The sequence below is a fragment of the Phalacrocorax aristotelis genome, chromosome 16 (genome assembly GCF_949628215.1).
Source record: "Phalacrocorax aristotelis chromosome 16, bGulAri2.1, whole genome shotgun sequence".
In the NCBI taxonomy this organism is placed as follows: Eukaryota; Metazoa; Chordata; class Aves; order Suliformes; family Phalacrocoracidae; genus Phalacrocorax; species Phalacrocorax aristotelis.
The window spans coordinates 469,663-492,884 of record NC_134291.1 but is presented as its reverse complement, the minus strand read 5'-3'; the positions used below and the strand labels follow the sequence as shown (position 1 = coordinate 492,884).

General features: G+C 47.4%; 1 long non-coding RNA gene across 1 annotated transcript in view; it reads left to right on the top strand.

The window, feature by feature from the left end:
• The first annotated feature begins 12,451 nt into the window (after positions 1–12,451).
• LOC142065317 (uncharacterized) overlaps positions 12,452–23,222 on the top strand; it is a 125,455-nt gene continuing 114,684 nt past the window's right edge. The window contains exon 1 of the long non-coding RNA XR_012663348.1: positions 12,452–12,818. This is a non-coding gene — a long non-coding RNA (uncharacterized LOC142065317). The remainder of the gene's footprint in view (positions 12,819–23,222) is intronic.

The following is a 23,222-nucleotide window of genomic DNA, read 5'->3' as shown; positions in this document are numbered from 1 at the left end:
CCCGTAAGGTCCAAGTGAAGTGCTCCTGGCTGCCATTTAAGCCCAAGATGATTTGCTCATTTTCAGGAAAGAGGTCTGTTTGCCACCTCACTGAGCTCTTTTCCCAATGCACCCCTACAGCAAAGTACTATGTGTACGATGGAGGAATAGGCAAAAATATGCTTTAGCACATAGCCTAAGAGCAAATTTACTCATCTTCCCCCCCCTGAGGGTGGATTCCCGGGGGTTCTCCCAGGTGGATTTATGTGCCAGAGAAAGGTGGGAAGTGAACAAATAGAGCTGTTGTAAGGGACATGTCAGCTTGGGAGAAGTGTAAAGATGACAGAGTGAGCTGGGGCTGAGAGACAGAAAGTGATTTTAGGAATGGCACTGCATTACTGCCATCCCAGAAATGGATGGGATGGTGCTCAGCCCTTTCAAGCTTGTCAGGTGATTCTGTGATGGCTGCCTGCACCTAAGACCTCCTCCGCTCTGTTTAGACCTCCTGGAGAGCCTCGACTATTGCAGGATGGAGTAACAGAGGTGACCTTAAAATACTTCCATGTCTTTCCTTCAAGTTTTCATATGGGCCCTGGATTTTCTATTTCTCCTACATCACAGGCTTAGAGAATCACAAGATTGCTGAAGTTGAAAGGGAGCTCTGGAAGTCATCTAGTCCAACCTCCCTGCTCAAGCAAAGCCACCTAGAAGCTACCCAGGGCCATGTTCAGATGGCTTTTGATTGGTTCCAGGGAAGGAGGCTCCACAACCTCTCTGGGCAACCTGTGCCACTGCTCAGTCACCCTCACAGTGACAAAGTGTTTCCTGATGTTCAGGGGAAGCCTTCTGTGCTTCAGTTTCTCCTCTTGCTGCTGGTCCTGTCACTGGGCACTACTGAAAAGAGACAGCCTCCATCCTCTTTGCACCCTCCCTTCAGGTATTCATGTACATTGATATGAGCCTCCTCTTCTCCAGGCTGAACAGCCCCAGCTCTCCCAGCCTTTCCTTACAGAAGACATGCTCCAGTCCATTAGTCATCTTAGTGGCCCTTTGCTGGACTGTCTCCAGTATGTTCATGTCTCTCATACTGCGGAGCCCAGAACTGAACAAGTACTCCAGGTGTGGCCTCACCAGTGCTGGGCAGAGGGGAAGGACCACCTCCCTCGACCTGCTGGCAACATCCCTCCTAATGCAGCCCAGCACACCATTAGCCTTCTTTGCAGCAAGGGCAGTTTGCTGGCTTGTGGTCACCTTGGTATCCACCAGGACCCCCAGGTCCTATTCTGCAAAGCTGCTTTCCTGCTAGGTGACCCCCAGCATATACTGGTGCCAGGGGTTTTTCCTCCTCCCCAGTTGCAGGACTTTGTACTTCCCCTTGTTGAACCACATGAAGTTCCTGTCAGCCTATTTCTCCAGCCTACCAAGGTCCTTCCGGATGGCAGCACGTCTCTAGCGTATCAGCCACTACTCCAAGTTTTGTGTCATCTGCAAACTTGCTGAGAGTACATTCTGCCCCATCATCCATATCTTTAATGAAGGTGTTAAACAGGATCAGACCCAGTATTGACCCCTGGGGTACTCTGTTAATTACTGTCCTCCCACTAGACTTTGTGCCACTGATCACCATCCTCTGAGCCTGGACATCCATCCAGTGTTCAACCCACCTCACTGCTTATCTAGCCCAGACTTCATCAGCTTGTCTACGAGGATCCTATGGAATACACCACTGAAAACCTTCCTGACGCCAACGTAGACAATATCCTCTGCTCTGCTCTTGTCTACCAGGCCAGTCGTTTCACTGTAGAAATTCATCAAGTTGGTCAAGCACCTTGGTGAAGCTGTGCTGACTACCCTTGACAACTTTCTTGTTCTGCATGTGCCTGGAAGTGGTTTCTAGGATTAGTTCCTCCATTGCCTTCCCAACTGGAAGGACTGAGGTGAGGCTGGCCAGCCTGTAACACCCTGGGTGCTCCTTCATGATCTTTTTGAAGACAGGAATGATACTTGCTTTCCTCCAGTCCTCAGGCACCTCTCCCAGTAGCCTTGATCATTTAAAGATTATCGAGAGTGGTCTTGCAATGACATCAGCCAGCTCCCTCAGCACTTGTGCATTCATCCCATCAGGGCCCATGGAGCTGTTTATGTTCAGTTTGCTTAAGTATTCCCTCACCCAATCCTCTTCCATCAACCGTGTGTCTGCCTTCTCTTGGTGTCCAGGGCCTGGGATTCCTGAAAGCTGGTCTTGCTGCTAAAGACTGAGGCAAAAGTGGCACTCAGTACCTCAGCCCTTTCCATGTCATGTGTCACTAGGGCCCTGGCCCCATTCAGCAGTCAGCCCACATTTTCCCTAGTCTTCCTTTTGTCACCTAGGTACTTACAGAAGCCCTTTCTGCTGCCTTTGATATCTCTTGAGAGATTCAATCCCCACTGGGCTTTGGCTTTCCTAACCTTATCCCTGCATGTTAGGACAGTGTTTCTGTATTCCTCCAAGGTTACCTGCCTGTTTCCACCTTCTGTGTACTGCCTTTTTGTGTTTGAGTTTTGCCAGGAGTTCCTTGTCCATCTCTGCAGGCATCCTAGCATTTTTGTCTGACTATCTGCTTGTTGCCATGGACTGCTCTTGAACTTGGAGGAGGTGATCCCTGAATACAAACCAGCTTTCTTGGGCTCCTCTTCCCTCCAGGGCCTTATCCCATGGGCTCCTCTTCCAAGCAGAGGTCAAGCATCACTCTCCCGAAGTCCAGTGTTATGATCTTGCTTTTGACCTTCCTCCCTCCACCCTTCAGCATCCCGAACTCCATCATCTCTTGGTCAGTGCAGCTGAGGCTGCCTTTATCTTTCACATCCCCAACTAGCACCTCATTGTTGATGAGTGTGAGGTCCAGCAGATTACCTCGTCTCATTGTCTCCTCTACCACTTGGGTCAGGGAATTCTCATCAACACACTCCAGGAATCTCCTGGATTGTTACTGCTCTGCTGTGTTCTCCCTCCAGCAGACATCCTAGAATCATAGAATGTGTTGGGTTGGAAGGGCCCTCTAGAGGTCATCTAGTCCAACCCCCCTGCAGTGAGCAGGGACATCTTCGACTAGATCAGGTTGCTCAGACCCCCGTCCAACCAGACCTTGAATGTTTCTAGGGATGGGGCATCTACCACCTCTCTGGGCAACCTGTTCTAGTGTTTCACCACCCTCGTTGTAAAAAAAATTTTTCCTTATATCCAGCCTAAATCTACCCCCTTTTAGTTTAAAACCATTACCCCATGTCCTGTCACAACAGGCCTTGCTAAAGAGGTTGCCCCATCTTTCCTATAGGCCCTCTTTAAGTACTGGAAGGCTGCAATAAGGTCTCCCCACAGCCTTCTCTTCTGCAGGCTGAACAACCCCAACTCTCTCAGCCTGTCTTCATAGGAGAGGTGCTCCAGCGCTTGGACCATTTTTCTGGTCCTCCTCTGGACCTGCTCCAACGCTTCCATGTCCTTCTCCTGTCGAGGGCTCCAGACCTCCATATCTGGGTTGTTGAAGTCCACCATGAGGACCAGGGGCTGCAAATGGGGCGCTACTCCTACCCGTGTGTAGAGGAGCTATTCTGCCTGTTCATTCTGTTCAGGCTGCCTACGGCAGACACACCATAAATAGTCAGAGGGCTGCTTTGGCGCCGGTGTCCTGCACTGGCAGCAGTTCATACATTTGGGAATTTTGCCTTTATCCGTTCCCCAGTCCATCAGACTCTAGTATTTGACAGAGTCCCTCAGACCCAAAGTTCCCATGGACAACAAGGGGCCTGGAAGCAGCTCCCCTTAGCACTGTGCAGCCAGCTGTGCCCCTGAGGGAGGACGCTGCATACTACCCACCACGCCACAGCCAGGTCTGCACTTGAAGTATGGGAGGCTGCTCTCTCGGGCTGCCCTGGCAAATCCCTGAGCAGACGAGGATGGCCCTGCCCCAAGCCTTGCGTTTGCCAGTGCCCCTGTACCGGACAAAGCCACCTTTAACAACATTCTGCGGCCATTGCCTAGCTCCTGCCTCTTTTACCCCACCTCTTGGGCTGCAGGAGGAATAGTGTGCAAATGTGCCATGAAGGGAAGGGGATGTGTGGGGCGGGTGTATGTGTGTGTGTGTGTGTGTTCTTCAGGGGATGCACATACACTGGAGGGATGCCTGAGGGGCATGGGTGCCATGCTGGGGGCGGCATACATGCCAGCGTGCACCACAGGGAGGTTGTGTTCCTCGTGGGACCCAGTGCTGGCACCAGGGCTCACATGGGCTGATGGGAGCAGGACCCCAAGTGCCAGCCTCACAGACGGCTAGGAGCCCAGGCTCCTGGGAGCACCAACATCCTCCCCATACCCACCTCTTCCAGCCTGGAAGGGCCCCTTAGGTCTTCTCAGCTGACAGGTGCTCAAGGACAATGAGGATTCAGGGCTCCCTTGGACCTGCCATCTCTGTCACTAAAGCAAGGCCCTGTCTGGCTGCCAGTCACCAGGCAGAAGTGATCTGGCCATTAAAGGGGTCCCACAGGCCCACTGCTAGCACTGCAGAACCACCTGGTATCTGATCTGGGAGGGCAGGTCAGCACCATGTGTACAGGCGACATCTGGATACTGGGACCATTTTGAGGCTCTCCAGTACACAAGGCCTATTGACATGCTGGAGCAAAGTGATGCTGTCCCTATCTTTGGAAACAGCTATTGACTGCACAATGACTTGGACAACCTGGCCCAGATGACACCCACTCTGGCACGTGTTTGGAGCAGAGACCTCCATAGGTCCTGTACCCTCTCAACAGGACAAGGCTTCCTATTCTGCTCACCACCAGTGCCTCTTTTGCCAGTGATGCAATACAAGAGAAGTTCAGCAGGGTCTCCATGAAGCATAAGACCAGACCAGTCTTGTCCCCAAAGGAAGAGGCCATTTCTTAGTCCTCAGGACCAAGAATATCCTGAAATGACCTTGGAGGCAACCCACAGGAAATAAACAGGTCCACGAGAGAAAAGGTGTGGTGGACAGAACATTTAGAACGTGGGTCCTGGAGACATCCTGTTTGCTCCCAAGCTCGCAGTCGCCCTGGACAGAGCTGAGCTCACCACAGGCAATTGTATGCCTCACTCACTCACATCAGGACAGAAGCCAACCACAAGGACAGAACAGATCTGGCCCAGTAGGCAATAGAGGAGCTTTGGATGACAATTCCTGGATGTCATGTGAGGATGCGTGTGGAGGGGAACATTGTGGCCATGGAAGATCTTGGCTAAGCAAGCTGGAGAGCTGTCTTAAAGAAGACACTTAGTCTCTGCCGCTCAAGCTGCTCTAACACCCCAGTGACATGTAAAGTGACCCAGAGAAGTCTCGATCAGCCACATGCTTCTAGTCACCCTTGAGCACCAAGTATGCCTCCTTGCTGTGATGGACACATCCATTTCCATCACCTCAGCTTGGTCTCTTACCCTCTTCTTTTGCTCTGGAAATGGATTGGGGCATCTCTATGGTCCCCCAGCTCTTTGACAGCATGGAGGGACACCTTTCTGTGCTGCCTAGAAGAGCTCCGCAGACCTTTGGGGAAATAGGTCTCAACGTTCACATCAGAAAATGACTGAACAGCACAGCCCCACCCTCCTTCCCAGAAGGGAACATTGGAGAGTGACCCCGGAGTGGCTCAGCGCCTCCAAATGACTTGAGCCTGACTTGGAGATTAACTTGTGTGCTGGTTTCGGCTGAGAAGGGGTTAATTCTCCTCACTGTGGTGGTCGGGGACCTTTCCAGCTTCCCACGCTCTGCCACGTCGGGCAGGAGGCTGGGAGCGGCGGGGCCACGGCCGGGGCAGCTGACCCCGACTGGCCAATGGGATGTTCATTCCATACCATGTGACACCATGCCCAGTACATTAAGGGGGGCAGTTTGCGGCTCGGGGGCGCCACGGCGTCGGGTCGGTGGGCGGTGAGCGGCTGCCTTGTGTGTGGTTTGTTTTGGTGGTTCATCCCCCTTCCCCTCTCCCCCCACCCCCGGTTTTCACACCTCTCGTCGTTTTTCCTTTCCATTGCATGTATTTTGTTGTTTATTAATTTATTTATTTATTTTAATTATTAAACTGTTCTTATCTCAGCCTACGAGCGTTACCCTTCTGATTCTCTCCCCATCCCACCGGTAGGGGAGTGAGCGAGCGACTGTGTGGGGCTGAGCTGCCGGCTAAGACATAACAGTCGTCTTTGGCGCCCAGCGTGGGTCTCAAGGGTTGGAGATAACAACAGCTGCTGGTCACAGCACCATGTTGTCCTTTTTGCAGTTGGTGTTAAATATAGGTGTTGGTTTGTTTAGTCTGCTGTGATTAGTAACATTTTGCCTACAAGATTTGTTACGCAAACGCTCCTTTTCAGCTTTATCTGGTATTTGGGGTTTTTGCTGAAACCATTACTTTACTTCGGATACCACCTTGTTGAGGCGATTAGCAATTATACCTCCTCCTCTGAGAGATTTTATATGGAGGAAATACAGAATAGTATCTTTGCAACTTCGTTCTATGATGTCTCCGCCTTTATTACAACAACCTTTTTGTATCTTTAACATCCTTGGGTGGTTAAGGTGCACTTATTGTTAGTTTTTGGGCATGTTGTTTTGGTTTTGACTAAGCAACTTCAGAATATTACCCAGAAATCTGCCCCGAGGCTTGATAGTTACGAGTGGCAAGGCATGTGGGATAGCATGGGCCAATACCTAGGGCAGTGGGCACCCCCAGTGTTTTGGAGTTTCACCCCTGCACAAGCGCAGAATCCTGAAAAACTAGTAGAATATTTGGAGAAAGTGTGTTGTTATGCTGGGAACTCCAGAGAGACACAGATAACTGCAACATGCTGGGGTCTGGCCCATGCGTACCGAGCCCTGCTCAACAGTATTCAGTGCTCCCAAGGGGAAGAGAAGGTCTCTGGATTGAAAGGCAAAGTGACAGGCACTGTGGCCACTCAAACCCCCACGACAAGTACTAGAGCTGGCTCAGAGAATCAACCCGTGCCAGTGTCTATTGCCCCCATACACAAGACGAAATACTGGAAGCAGATGTCAACTCGTTTAGAACGGGATGACAAAAAAGCAGGGCCGTCATCAGGAGAGGAGGGAGAAGTCATAAATGAAATAGAGACCACCCGATCCCTGTCCTTGAGCGAGTGCGAGATATGCGAAAAGATTTCAGCCGTCGTTCAGGTGAGCACATTGTCACCTGGCTGCTCCGATGCTGGGATAATGGGGCCAGTAGCCTGGAATTGGAGGGAAAAGAAGCCAAACAACTGGGTTCCCTTTCTGGGGAAGGGGGTGTTGACAAAGCAATTGGAAAGAAAACACAAGCCCTCAGCCTCTGGAGGCGACTCCTGTCTGGAGTGAAGGAAAGGTATCCCTTTAAAGAAGATGTTACATATCGCCCAGGAAAATGGACACCTATGGAGAAAGGCATCCAGTATCTAAGGGAATTAGCTGTGCTTGAGGTGATTTATGGTGACCTGGACAATCAACGGTCATCCAAAGATCCAGATGAAGTCGAGTGCACACGACCCATGTGGCAGAAGTTTGTACGGAGTGCGCCATCCTTGTACGCAAACTCATTGGCAGTAATGTCCTGGAAAGGGGACGAGGCACCAAGCACATCCGACGTGCACGTTGGACGAGGCACGTCCGACCCACAGGAGTATAAAGCTTTAGTGGACACTGGCGCACAGTGCACCTTAATGCCATCAAACTATATAGGGGCAGAGCCCATCAGCATTGCTGGAGTGGCAGGGGGATCCCAAGAGCTAACTGTATTGGAGGCCGAAGTGAGCCTAACTGGCAATGAGTGGCAAAAGCACCCCATTGTGACTGGCCCAGAGGCTCCATGCATCCTTGGCATAGACTATCTCAGGAGAGGGTATTTCAAGGACCCAAAAGGATACAGGTGGGCTTTTGGTGTAGTTGCCTTGGAGACAGAGGAAACTGAACAGCTGTCTACCTTGCCTGGTCTCTCCAAGGCCCCTTCTGTTGTGGGGTTGCTGAAGGTCAAAGAACAACAGGTGCCAATCGCCACCACAACAGTGCACCGGCGGCAATATCGCACCAACAGAGACTCTCTGATCCCCATCCATGAACTCATTCACCAACTGAGGAGCCAAGGAGTCATCAGTAAGACCCACTCACCCTTTAACAGTCCCATATGGCCAGTGTGGAAGTCTAACGGAGAGTGGAGGCTAACAGTAGACTATCGTGGCCTGAATGAAGTCACTCCACCATTGAGTGCTGCTGTGCCAGACATGCTAGAACTTCAATACGAGCTGGAGTCCAAGGCAGCCAAGTGGTATGCCACAACTGATATTGCTAACGCATTCTTCTCAACCCCTCTGGCAGCAGAGTGCAGGCCACAGTTTGCTTTCACATGGAGGGGCGTCCAGTACACCTGGAATCGACTGCCCCAGGGGTGGAAACACAGTCCTACCATTTGCCATGGACTGATTCAGACTGTACTGGAACAGGGAGAAGCTCCAGAACACCTACAATACATTGATGACATCATTGTGTGGGGCAACACAGCAGAAGATGTTTTTGAGAAAGGAGAGAAAATAGTCCAAATCCTCCTGAAAGCTGGTTTTGCCATAAAACAAAGTAAGGTGAAGGGACCCGCACAGGAGATCCAGTTCTTAGGAATCAAATGGCAAGATGGACGTCGTCAGATCCCAATGGATGTGATCAACAAAATAGCAGCCATGTCTCCACCAACTAGCAAAAAGGAAACACAAGCTTTCTTGGGCGTTGTGGGTTTTTTGGAGAATGCATATTCCACATTACAGTCTGATCGTAAGCCCGCTCTATCAGGTGACCTGGAAGAAGAATGATTTCAAATGAGGCCCTGAGCAATGACAAGCCTTTGAACAGATTAAACAGGAGATAGTTCATGCAGCAGCCCTTGGGCCAGTCCGGGCAGGGCGAGATGTAAAAAATGTGCTCTACACCGCAGCCGGGGAGAATGGCCCTACCTGGAGCCTCTGGCAGAAAACACCAGGGGAGACCCGGGGTCGACCCCTAGGGTTTTGGAGTCGGGGATACAGAGGGTCCGAAGCCCGCTATACTCCAACTGAAAAAGAGATATTGGCAGCATATGAAGGGGTTCAAGCTGCTTCAGAAGTGGTTGGTACTGAGGCACAGCTGCTCCCGGCACCCCGACTGCCAGTGCTGGGCTGGATGTTCAAAGGAAACGTCCCCTCTACACACCATGCAACCGATGCTACGTGGAGTAAATGGGTTGCACTGATCACCCAGCAGGCTCGAGTAGGAAACCCCAGTCGCCCAGGGATCTTGGAAGTGATTATGGACTGGCCAGAAGGCAAAGATTTTGGTTTATCACCAGAGGAGGAGGTGACACGTGCTGAAGAAGCCCTACTCCATAACAAACTGCCAGAAGATGAAAAGCAGCATGCCCTGTTCACTGATGGGTCCTGTCGCCTTGTGGGGAAGCACCGGAGGTGGAAGGCTGCTCTATGGAGTCCTACACGACAAGTCGCAGAACCTGCTGAAGGAGAAGGTGAACCGAGCCACTTTGCAGAGGTAAAGGCCATCCAGCTGGCCTTAGACATCGCTGAACGGGAAAAGTGGCCAGTGCTCGATCTCTATACTGACTCCTGGATGGTGGCAAATGCCCTGTGGGGGTGGCTGCAGCAGTGGAAGCAGAACTGGCAGCGCAGAGGCAAACCCATGTGGGCTGCCGCACTGGGGCAAGATATTGCTGCCCGGGTAGAGAACCTGCTTATGAAAGTACGTCATGTGGTTGCTCACGTCCCCAAGAGTCGGGCCACTGAAGAACATCGAAACAACCAGCAGGTAGATCAGGCTGCCAAGATTGAAGTGGCTGAGGTGGATCTGGACTGGCAGCAAAAGGGTGAACTATTTCTAGCTCGGTGGGCCCATGACACCTCGGGCCATCAAGGGAGAGATGCAACATACAGTGGGCTCGTGATCAAGGGGTGGACTTGACCATGGATGTTATTGCACAGGTTATCCACGAATGTGAAACGTGCGCTGCAATCAAGCAAGTGAAGCGGGTAAAGCCTCTGTGGTGTGGGGGACGATGGCTGAAATAGAAATATGGGCAGGCCTGGCAAATTGACTACATCACACTCCCACAGACCCACCAAGGCAAGCACCATGTGCTTACAATGGCAGAAACAACGACTGGCTGGCTGGAAACATATCCCATCCCCCACGCTACTGCCCAGAACCCTCTCCTGGGTCTGGAAAAACAAGTCTTGAGGCGACATGGCACCCCAGAGAGAACTGAGTCAGACAACGGGACTCATTTCCGAAACAACCTCATAGACAGCTGGGCCAAAGAGTACGGCATTGAGTCGGCGTATCACACCCCCTGTCACGCACCAGCCTCTGGGAAAATGGAACGGTACAATGGACTGTTAAAAACTACACTGAGAGCAATGAGGGGTGGAACATTCAGGCCCTGGGATACACATTCAACACGAGGGGATCTGCCAATCGAGCTGGCCCTGCCCAGTCAGAAATCCTACATACTGTGGAAGGGGATAGAGTCCCTGTAGTGCACGCAAAAAATATGTTGGGCGAAACAGTCTGGGTTCTTCCTGCCTCAGGCAAAGGCAAAGCCATTCGTGGGATTGCTTTTGCTCGAGGACCTGGGTGCACTTGGTGGGTGATGCGGGAGGATGGAGAAATCCGATGTGTGCCTCAAGGGGGTTTGATTTTGGGTGAAAACAGCCAGTGAACTGAATGGCACAATGCGAAGTGCTATATAATATTGTGTGTCACCTCTGTGTCGTATCAATGATATCAGAGTACAAGCCTCCCAACCCATGGAAGATAGACTGTGAAACAAGCAAAGTGCAGCAGTGACGGAACGATGACTGACTCGGTATGCAGCAACCCAAGACCACACACACCATCTCTCCCACCCTGAAAGACTGATACGACAGATGGAGCCCAGAGTCATGGACTGGGTGAACTCAAAGGACATTTTTATGGGCATTTTACAGGGAAGGTCCATAGACTAAGGGAATGATGTCTGTGTATGATGTCAAAGGATGGGAAGGTGAGGGGTGGTGGTTGGTAAGGTTATATTGGATGGTATGGGACCTGGGCACGGTGTAAATGGTATGGAATAAGGGGTGGAGAATGTGTGCTAGTTTTGGCTGAGAAGGGGCTAATTCTCCTCACTGTGGTGCCTGTGGTGGTTGGGGACCTTTCCAGCTTCCCACGCTCTGCCATGTCGGGCAGGAGGCTGGGAGCGGCGGGGCCACGGCCGGGGCAGCTGACCCCGACTGGCCAATGGGGTGTTCATTCTATACCATGTGACACCATGCCCAGTACATTAAGGGGGGCAGTTTGCGGCTCGGGGGCGCCACGGCGTCGGGTCGGTGGGTGGTGAGTGGCTGCGTCACGTGCGGTTTGTTTCGGTGGTTCATCCCCCTTCCCCCCTCTGCCCCTCCCCAGGTTTCATGCCTCTCGTTGTTTTTCCTTTCCATTGCATGTTTGTTGTTGTGTTTTGGTGTTTTTTTTTTTAATTATTAAACTGTTCTTATCTCAGCCTACGAGCGTTACCCTTCTGATTCTCTCCCCATCCCACCGGTGGGGGAGCGAGCGAGCGACTGTGTGGGGCTGAGTTGCCGGCTAAACCACAGCATCTGCCGAGCTCCTTCCCCAAACTGCTGGCAGCCTTACATTTTTGCTGAAGACTGTATAAATAACTCAAAATGTACAAGGATAATTTCCACACCAAAGGTGCCACCCCTAAAAGATACTGCTTGTTCTCACTGGGCCCTGGCAGCCCTTTCACAGACACCCCAACGCTGGGGCTCTGCGCCTGCCTAGCCTCCCAAAAATCCAAACGTTCCCATTCTCGGCTGAGTCGCATTTTTGCCGAGACGGCCGCCGAAATCCCAAACGTTGCAGGATTGCTCCCACACCAAAGGGGCCACCGCCAAAAGCTATTGCCGGGCCTCACCGGCCTCCGGCACCGTACGCACAGGCACACCAACGCTGGGGCTGTAGCGACATTTTGCCACGCTCACTTCTGCACGCCACTTAGCGACGCTCTGCGCTATGCAGTGATGGCCTCGGGGGCGGGGCAGTGAAGGCACAGCCCTTAGCCTCAGGCCCTGCCCCCTTGCGAGAGCCCGGCGATGGTGGTGCCGATACCCATATCCACGCTCTTCCTGCCTGGCCCCGCCCCCTGGACAGGGCCCGGAGGGTGGTACCAGCAGCCCTCCGTAGCAACAGGCCCCACCCCCTGGCAACGGTCTATAGGGGCGGAGCCAGCAGCCCCCTTAGCTACTGGCCCTGCTCCCTGGCCATGGCCCAGAGGGTGGTGCCGGCTCCCACCCCTTAGTGACAGGCCCCACCCCCTGGCGACGGCCAGGGGGGCGGTACCAGCAGCCCCACTTAGTGACTGGCCCCGCCCCCTGGCAAAGACGTGGGGAGCAGTGCTGATTCCGTCCCCTTAGCGACAGGCCCCGCCCCCCGGCAACAGCCCGAGCCTGTGTTTGCTCCGCTCGGGGGGCTCGGTTTGGGTGTTTTCTCTCCCCCCTCCCTCCCGTGCCGGGAACTCCAGGCGGCTCTCGTACGGCTCCCGGGGCCTTCACCCCTCGGGGGGCTCGGCCCGCCCCTTTCGCGGGGCGCTGTGGGAAGGGCGGGGGCGGGGCCCGGGGGTCGAAGAGCCCCAGCGGGGGCTCGGGCAGCTCTTGCTGCCCCTGGGCTCCTCTGGCGTCGGTGCTCCCGTGTTCCCTCGGGCGGTCGCAGCTTTGGGGCTGTCTCAGCCCCCCGGGCAGGCGTGCTCTGGCGTTTAGAGAAGCGGAGGCGTTGCCTGAGGTAAGGATTCCAGAGCTTGGCACTCTTTGGCAGCATCTGTATTAGAAAGGTCCCTTGTGGCCTGCTTTGCTTTTTTTCTCAGGGGATGTTGTTTTGGGCGCTGAGGGGGTGGTGAGATGGTTTCGTGGTACGGTGTTCTGTTTGGGGTTCGGTTTTTGCTTTGCTGGGTTTTTTTCCTTGTAAGTGCACTTTATTTTGCTGGAATTCCTGTCTTTACTGAAGCTGGAACCTTGTTGTTTTTCACTAGTTGTGCCGTTTACTGTTTCAGTTGTTAACTTGGTCTCTCAATAGGCCTGCTGGTGAGATGCTGTGGTTGGGGTTAGGGTGAGTATGTTGCCTGCATCTGGGTATGGAGCCTTATCGTTTCTCAGGAGAGTAGGTGGGATGTCAGGCGCAGGCGTCGCCTTGTCTCTCTGGTTCTCTAGGTGGAATAGGTGGCGGCGGCCACGACATCCAGCCTCATTAGAGCATGGGCGAGCAGAAGTTCACGGTGCTCCCGAGGAGGCTGTCTACAGCCAGTTTCAATTCAAATTGGGATTTTGCTTTTCTAACTGCATCTCTGCACACTCTGGCTATGCCCTTGTAGTTCTTGGCGGATAACCTTCCACTTCTCCATTTCTGGTGTGCTTCCCTTTTGGATTTGAGTAGACCCAGGAGATCATGGTTGAGCCATGGGGGCCTCTTGCTCCGCTTACTTCCCTTTCCTTTGTAGGGGATAAATTGGCTTTGTGCTTCCAATGGAGAGTTCTTGAAGAATTCCCAGCTCTCACTAGCTCCTCTGTCTTCCATGGAAGCTTCCCATTGAATCCCTCCCAATTGAGCCCTGAGTGCTCAACTGAGAGCAAACTGAAGTTTGCTCTTCTAAAATCCAGAACCCTTGTCTTAGAGGTGACCTTCAGCACACTCAGCAAGACCCCAAACTCCACAATATTGTGGTCACTGCAGCCAAGGCTCTCACTAACCAAGACACTACAAAGCAGGCTTTCTCGGTTTGTGAACAGCAAGTCCAGCAGCGCCTCCTTCCTAGTTGGCACATCTAACATTTCTTTCAGGATATAATGGAAAGTAATTCTCCAGAATTCAATTAATTTGTATTAAATGCCAGTGTGTATAAATATATATTTATAGTATGATATAATATAACACAGATGAGGCATGTATAACCCCTTCTTTCCTCTCTCACATCTTCTCTGGGTTGGGAAAAAATGACAAGAGAAATAAGAAAGGAAAGCTGGAGTAGATGCTGAAGATGAGACGCTTTTTGTATCAGCTTTGTGTCCTCTCTAGTTTTGCCATAGCAACTAAGCCAAATCTTCTTCCTTGGCATCACTAGCTTGGTGATTTGGCCATGGAGAGGATAAATTGTGATTTGAGAGGGTTTTGAAGGCATATGATTCACCTTCAGGTTGGAATCTGTATGGAAATTCTTAGCTTGGGGTCAGTATAACCACCTCTGGCATGCAGTGGGCATATTTCTTTCAGGCACCAAATGTAGGCTGGCCTACCTCTGAACTCTAAACTTCAGTGCTCTGCTAGGCTCTCTGCACTTTTACAAGCAGCAGTCTACCTAAACAAGAAATAAAGGCTTGAGCTTGTCCTTCCACCCAGGCTAGCAAGCCTGCCGCACTTAGAAAGAGGCTCCAGTACCCGGCTGGGACGCTGGCACGTGCTGGCAGCAGCATGGTCCCAGCACAGGAGCAGGGGCTGGATCACAGGGCTTGAACACTCGCCACAGGGCGGAGAGCAGACCAAATCTAGAAACGCCCAAAACATGAGCTGTCACAAGCCCAGGTTATTTTCCTGCTAGAATCCTTCTTCCCCTCCAGCAGAGGATATATTCTGTCAGAGCAGCTGGACAGGCTGGGCAAGGATTTCTCAAGGCAGATCAACGCAAAGCCTAGTACTTGGACCACTGAGTACTGCTCTGAATTCAGCCTCGGTGATTAAACTAGATAAAGGTTGCAATCCAACTTTACTTGTTTTCTGACCCTAGATTGGAATTGAAAGTCGAGGCAGCTTTGCCTTAACTTCTAGCTAAATTCCAATACTTTCAATAAATTCTGTCCAGAAACAAATATTTTAAGCATAATATGCCAAATATCTTCTAAATAGATCAAAACAATTTTCCCTGAGAATAGTGGTTCTTCATTCACCCAGGAAAAAAAAAAGCAAGATTAATGGTTAAAGGATGATGAAAAAGGAACATCATATTAACTGAAATAAATATGAGGTTTCTGTTCAACTCAGAATAGTTATGATTTCTGACAACATCAATAACACTAAGTGCAGCTTTAAGCTATTCAATAAAAATTATGCTGTTTTTAAAAAGCAGTATTTGAGACACAAAAGCTACATACTAAACAATAAGATTTACACAAATAACTTCTGCATTTCTATCATCACACAAATAGGGTCATGCATTGATGTGTATAAGCCATAAAAGCATATAAGCATAAAAGTTGATGAAGCAGTCCCAATAACAGAGGATAAGACAAACTTGTTAGCCATCTATTGGCAATTTTATCTCAAATAGCCCATTTCACATTCTGACTTCTGTCTGTATTAATGAATACAGACAGCATATTCACTACAAGCCAGAACTGCAACTTCTTGCAAGGGCAAGAATTAGCTATAAAAATGTCACTTGTTTACATGAAGCACGTCATCCATTTTCAAATGAAAAACTGCGGAAATGCCAGCAATTTTGTACACTTCCAGGATAAAACTTCACAACTTTTCACTTTCAAATAGCATTTTAAAGTCAAATTTAATTTTATAAAAAATAAAAGGGCAAAAAGAATTCTTTCAGTCAAGTATTCCTAAATTTTTTCCCCACGACTGGTATTACTCAAAATGCCCTTAAAAAAACAGTTTCAAATTGATTCGTTTTTCTTAATTTCTTCTTACTTGCCTTTTGTTTCAGCAGTCATGCAAATAAATCCATTATTTGCCCAGTTCTGCTCTGCTGTACTTAACACTTTTACGGTGCTCTCAGGACCTGGACACAGGACAGCATACCAATCACTACTTGCCACACACTGAATAGTTTGCATGTTTAAGTCAGCGGGACCTCAAATTGCTCCCTGGTTCAGAGGGGTCACTGACCCACAGCTGAGGCTGTGCTGTATGATAAGCATTCGTAGTAGCAACCTACTCTCAAAGGTAGAAGCTATGTCTAATTGTGAGCGTAGCTATAGTCAGAATGCAGTGTAATATATACCAGATCATAGAGGTTTTTCAATGCAAGTTGTTTGAATTATTCTTGGCATTCAACCTTTTTGGCAAGTTTTGCATTATTCTGTCCATGAAAACTGAGGTGCTGCAGATAGCGATAAGTACTTACGCCTTATATTCAAAATATTCTAGCTTGCTATTTGATCCACCTGCCACACCCAGATGATTTTACTGATGGGCTCATGTTAAATGATTCCTATAACACTGCTGAGCACTTTTTCCCTGTCTCTGTACTTCACTGAATTTTTACCTTATGTATTACACTAGATCCCTTGGTTTTGCAGAGACCTGACTTAAACTAAAGATCCGTCATTTCATCTTGCATGTTTTCAACAGAAGGATTCCTCCTTGTCATGCTAGGGTAACAGTGGATTAGTTGTACCTCACCTTGGGGAACAAAAAGGATAGGATTTCAGAATATTTGGAATAAATTTGTGGACCACTGCTTCTATGCTTAACATGTATGGAGACTACTTCAAGGTTGGACAATGAATCTTCATCTAGTAATCTACTACCATTGGTTTATCAAACAGCTCTCCTGATCCCAATTTTTGTAACAATATAAATAAAATCTTTTGTTAAATGTCCATAAAGAACAACATCCTTTAAATCTGACCGTTAATATTCAGAAAAGAGCAACATAGCAAGATGTAATTTAAATCAGCAATATTCCATAAAAAGATATTTCAATTTTAAAAAGTCAGTCTCCATCATGGAGACAGCAAATGCAACACCGTGAGTCCTATGAAAATCTTGGAAAGATCTGATCACAGGAATTGTGGTTTTGCCTCCTTCTGCCTTCTCTTTGTTGTCCTTATTTTCTGCCTGACTTTATCTAATTCCTTAATCTCAGCTTTGAGAATGTGTGTTATTTGCATCTTACATATATAATACAATGGCAAACCACTCTTTGTAGTTCTTACTTCAACTCTTCCTTAGCTCATGTTATCTATTACAGTTCAATTATGCCTTAAAAAGTTTTAAGCAGAAAACCCACAACTTGCTTAGAACTGAATTCTAGCATTTAATTCAGCTTTTTTCTCACAAATATAGTAGCCATTAATCATCACAGAAAGCACGTTTTTGCTCTCTCTAGACTAAACGATTCTGTAGCGCCATCTAGTGAGATGACATCACTAGCTGTGATGGAATTTTCAACTCCCAATCAATATTAATTAGCCACCTCCTGTTTTGGAGAACATAACAAGTTTCAAGATTGTCATTTAAATCCAAACGACCAGTTCATGATATGCAGTGGTGCAAGGTGTCATGGGAACCCTTTTTTGGAAGGCCTACGTTCTGCGCTCAGAATGGAACAGGTCCATTGCCTGTATGGAGATGGAAGAGTGCCTTGACCATCTCCTTCCCCTCTCTCCTTGAGAGGAAACTGGAAAACGCAGTGGTACCTGCTAGTTCTTCAGTAGCCCGCTGCAGCAGCAGTGCTGTCATCTCACTGGGTGCAGCAATTACTGGTGTCACGGAGGAAGCAGAGGAGGAGCCTCTTGAACGTCAGGACAAGAGGCACGCACAATCTTGTCTGGCATGGCTAGTCCAAAAAGGTATGCTTACAAAAGCATCTGGAAGGCTGGTATTGCTTCCTGTGTTGCCACACAATAAGAGCGCTCAGAATAAACTCAGTAAAAATTCAGTTTTAGGTTGTTTGTTGTACATTTTACTCATGCAACTTCGTGCAGGTTTACAATAAAATCTAAAAAGCCACCTACAGGAATCTAAAGTTTGCATACAGAATGAGTATGTACAGTATTCAATTGCTGCTTCTTTCTTGCTGCAGGTTCTCGGCATCACTCATTAAAAGCCATGAATACTGAGCTTCTGTCACTACCAAAAATGGAAAAGTAAACTGAACAAAGGCCTGAAAATTCTATCCTATTATTCCAAACAAGCAACGGACTTGTTCTTTTTCTCATAAAAGACCCTTTTTCTCATAAAAGGGTCCATGATTTGGTTAATGAGACCCTTCAATTCCAGCAGCTTTCATCTATCGGCAGCCTAACACGCGAGGTCTACCAGGAAACTGAAGAAAAGTTCTTTAGTGCTTAAGTCTGAAGAAAAATTCCTCCTGAACTCTCGTGGTGACCAGCTTATTGCACGAAGTATGAAATATGATTATCCTTCTCTTCGCTTCTATAACTACCAAGTTTTATCAATAGTCCAGAAATCTTATTTTAATGGGGGGTTTGTTTGTTCCAATCACCCTCCAACTAAGCCAGTGAAAAAAGATTTCAGCATAAGCTGATTTTTAGTTGCTTAGGATAGGCACAGTAAGGATACACCTGTTTAGGGAAGACATTTACCCTTTTTACTAAACAAGACAAAGCACTCCAAACATTTAAATGACTCTAACTACCCAGGAGCAAGTTCCTTGAGAGATCCGCACAAGGATAACATATCAAGAGAACCCATAACGATGTGTCTTTCTCAGGCTGCTTACCAACTAAGAGACACATCTGTGATGGACAGTGACATAAGTGTCAGGGGAGGTGGTGGAATAGCTGTCCCTTGGAGATATTCTAACTCAGCTGTCCCTGAACTACCTGACCCAGCCTCACACTTGGCCATACTTCAAGCAAGGGGTTGGGACCCGATGAGCTCAGCCTAACAAAAATGTACACACTGGTAGAATCACAGAATGTCCTGAGTCGGGAGGGACCCACAGGGATCATCAAGTCCAGCTCCTGTTCCTGCACAGGACAACCCTAAATTCACACCATGTCTCTGAGGGTATTGTCCACATGCTTCTTGAATAGCGTCAGGCTTGGTGCTGTAATGCCTCCTGGATAATAAGTTTCCTCCTTCTCTTTCCCAATCCCAAAACATCAAAGCAGTAGTCTTTGGGAAAGGTAGAGTAACAAACAGGAAGAGGTTATTACAAATGTAGAAATAAAAACTTTACTGGAATTTATACCAATCTTTCAACTTTTGAAAATCAGAGATGACTTCAGACCAAAGCAGCATCATGATTAAACTAAACGCTACTGGTGGCGGAAAGCAGGCTGCATGCTTTGTACGAGCCATTCAGTAGCTCTCAGGGGAAATGAACTACCCAGTATACAAATTTAAAGAATCCAGGCTGCATCTCTCCTTTATATGTTGTAATCACTTCTTTAATCAAAAGCGTCACCTGCTACTGTATCTTCTACAACTTACCACATACACACCTTTAAATTAGTTACTTTTGCTTAGAAGCTGAGCACGTACATGCACCCCCGTCATTAAAAGAACAATGTGATCATTTCATGCTTATATTCGTGTCACGTTTGGATACCTTTCTGTGCTGCTTCGCATTCGAGACCACACATGCCTAGTGTAAACTTCTGCTTTCCTTTTGATGGATTTCTGACATTCTGGTCATTAGTGTACTACCTGGCTGCTTATCAGTCGTGTTCTCAAGCTCCCTGTACTCCCACTGCACAGCTACAAAAACCACCAGATTATTTTCAGGCCTTCAGCTACACAAATCATACAGCACTGTATTGATTCATTACTATTAAGACAACCCAGTCAATAAAAGGCTCCACAGCATGGTACTTCCTAACTGTGTATCAAAGCCTAAAGATGACATGTCAGCACGAATCTTTTCTAGGAAAATGAATAAAATATTCCTCATTCAAGAGGAAAAGGAGGATGCGAGTTGGTATTTTGGAAGCAGCTAAGTTATTTTTCTCCAATTTTTCCTCCACCTGATTAAGGACGAGCAGCTCCCCGAAGATTTGCCCCATATTTAATACTCCTCTTTTCATTTTCAATATTTTATGTCATTCTTCCCATTTCTATCTCATTGTATAGCATCATGTTCTATGTATATCTGTACCCATCGAAACGTATTAAATGTTTCCATCAGGAAGGATTTGGCTACACTTCAATACAATAACAGGCTAACTTTCTTCATGTCTTTGAAACCCCATCCATCCATTTACTTGAAATATTTGAAAAGACTGAGATAACATTTGCATTTCTTTGTTCCTGTTATTATAGAGTTTTTAAGTTAATGTGAAGTCTAATTACTTTGTTAGCGAAGCTAGTCTGTACTAGCACTGTGATGCTGAAAGTGACCTAGTAAAACACCCAGACTGATAGTTAACTTGGCATTAGATAACTTTTAGCCAGTGTAAATAGCCCCAATGCTATTATTTCCTCCCTCCCTGAAAACAGGGAGCATACATACATGACAGTGAAGGACCATGAAAAGTCAAAAAAATTGTCACAGAAAGGGACTGAAAACTATCTGAGAGGTGATCTTTGGTCTTAGAAAACTGAAAAACTTGTTCAGGTTTTCAGTCTCCCTGTTAAGGCAGTTTACTGGATGCAGGGAGAGTGTGAGGAAAATAGCCTGCAGAAGGTGTCCAGAGTAACACACTAGATAACATTGCCTGGTGCCATACCTGGAGACAGCACAGGAGCTTACTGGTCTGACCCAGGAATAAAACCCCTCTGTTCTTCAAAATCTATGAGTATCATGGTAATTATTTCCTGTGAAACGGATGGATGACCCAAACAACTAGTGTAGCTGCATCCATCTTCTGTACTTTTTGTTAAATACATGGAGTCCATTCAGTTACGGCTCCAGCCCTTACTGAAGCAAAGTACATCTTTGAGTTCATGTATTCAGATTGCAGTTAATTTAACAGAGAATTTTACTGAAATTGTGTGAACACATTAAAAAAAAAAAAAAGGAATAAAAGATGTTCCTACATTTAATGCTTTAAAAGTTATTCCAATGTGGAGCGCAGAAACAGAATCTACCAGTCCACTCTAAAGAGTGAGAGGGTCACATTTTTGTGTATATTCCTGAAAATAATAGCTAGAAGACTATAAAATGAAGAGAGATTTGCACTAAAAGTTGGCGTTATGTAGGGCATGAAACTCTCATACGAAACTACTGATATATTTCCTCTGGGAAAGCCCCCTGCACTCCCTATGTAAACTCATTTTCGACAGAAGTTTGTACATTATGCTTCGTTTTCTAGAACAAACCTGAATTATTTCAAAAAAATTGCATTTGTTCAATTCACACAGTAAGTTGTTTGGAAGTGACCCTGGGTTGCAAGTGGTTTATTATGAGCCCCGACTTATATCAACTACTAAAATGAAATTTATGGTTTCCTAGATGGCTCGTAATTTTTTAAACGGAAGGAGCTGAAGCTTTGAAAGCAAGAGGCTGATAGCTGCTGATATTCTTGAGCCATACGCTATACAATGTAATCTAATCGGGTCAAACTTTCCCTGTCTATCCCATGGTTTTATTTTAGATGGCTGTTTGCTCTCTCTTTTTCTTTTTGTTTCATGAATGCTACAAAAAGCCTACAATATCTATTGAAAATTCAACGCTGTTATTTTCAGATTTTAGCTAAGGCTGGAGTGACTAAGCACAGAAAATAAACGTATTTGCCAAGTTCCATCTTTAGTTTCAGATAGCCAAGGTTTTGCCAGACTGGGGTTTAGGTTATTCTTTTTTTCAGAAACATTGTTCAACTCTTAAGTGTTAAAAATAGAGAGGATGAAAACATATTTTTAAATCAAATTTAGTATATCCAAGAAGATCAAATCCTACCAGTGCATAAACCTTCTGGCAGAAGTTCTCATAATTACAATTTACAAGCATTTAATTAGGTTTATAAAGCAGTCTAAAAGAAAATAAACATCCCTCAACAGTGCAGTGAGTATTGGGTAGGCAAAGAATCAGGTAACGGCATATATCAGTAGTTTATATACAGCCAGAGACAAGCACAGGCCATCCCATTTATGGGTCCTCATAGATATTCATTACTACATGGCTGCCGAGAGAGAGCCCTGAAGGTAAGTCAGTAAGCGTCACTTGCAGTTAAAATCTTGAAAAACATTCTCTGATTCTCTTTTATTCTAATATCTTAATTCAAATGTGAAATTTAGTGAAACAATCCTAACCAAAACACTTTGGTCAGTTTTTCCAGTTCTGCGCTACAATCTGCTTTCATTCCTACGACGGGGTGTCTGTAACCTGACTACAATAAAAGCAGTATCTGGGTCTAGCAAAGACAAAATGCTCTGTGCGAGTATGAGAGGGTCCCCCACAGGAGGGCATCAGCCTTGTTTCCTCACACAAAATTTCATTTAAAAAAAAGACACGGAAAAAATTCATAGCATTTTGCCAAGTACTTCCATTCCTATATAGGTCTGAGAAAATAAATACATTGTAAATAGAGTTATGCCCTATCTCCCTGAGGAACAAAGTAATAAATCAAATTAGAAAATAAAACTGGAAAGTCTTGTTACTGTCTGGCTTTTTAAAGAACACTACTGTTGGCATCCAGGACTTCCCAGTCACGTGGTACCACGAAATGGCACACAAACTTCAAGACTCCAGAGGAGCTGAGTAGCCAAAGCCACCTTGCTCTGTTATTTTCTTTAATGAACAACATTATCAAAGCCAGAAAAATATGACAGCGCCTGACAGTGTGGGTGGTGACAGAAAAATATGAAGAAAAGTATTCTAAGGGTTTTTTCTTTTCTTTTTCCCCTAATGTCCCATAAAACACATCCATATACTGCATTTATTTAAAGGCTTGTGATCAAAATTAGTCAACATGGTAGCTCGCAACAACCTAACCAGGATATTTATAGAGAGTGGTTCCCTGAAGAGACCAGAAACGTGTCCTAGTGCCTTTGCTTTATTGTCAGGCTGCAAAAGTTCTGAGCAGCGTTTAATCAAAGCCAATTAGGATAATACAGCTTACTGCCCAGTGCCTCGGTGGCTGCATGACCAACACGGAGTGGGAAAATGAAGAGACAGAACAAGTACAACAGTGAAAGGAGGTGAGTCATGCAGTTCTGCAGGCTGTCACTGAGGCCCCCTGACCTGTGGCGGCGTGGCGGTGGGCACTGTGAATTCACTGCTTGCTGCAGTGCACTCCATGACGCTGTAACGGTGCAACAACAGTAATAAAGCATCGTCTAATATAACGGCCGTGCAGGTGCTCACGCTGCCATCCCCACCGAACACTAACCCCGTGCTGGCACTGAACTGGTCCACAGTGCAAGCCCCTTTCCAGGTTCTCTTCTACACAGATTTCGGCTCTTTACCCATCTCTAGAATCTTTGTGCCTCCACCTACTATAGCCCAGGAGTTCACAACTGATGGTGCAGTGCCCAGAAGCGAGGTTTCTAGTCTTG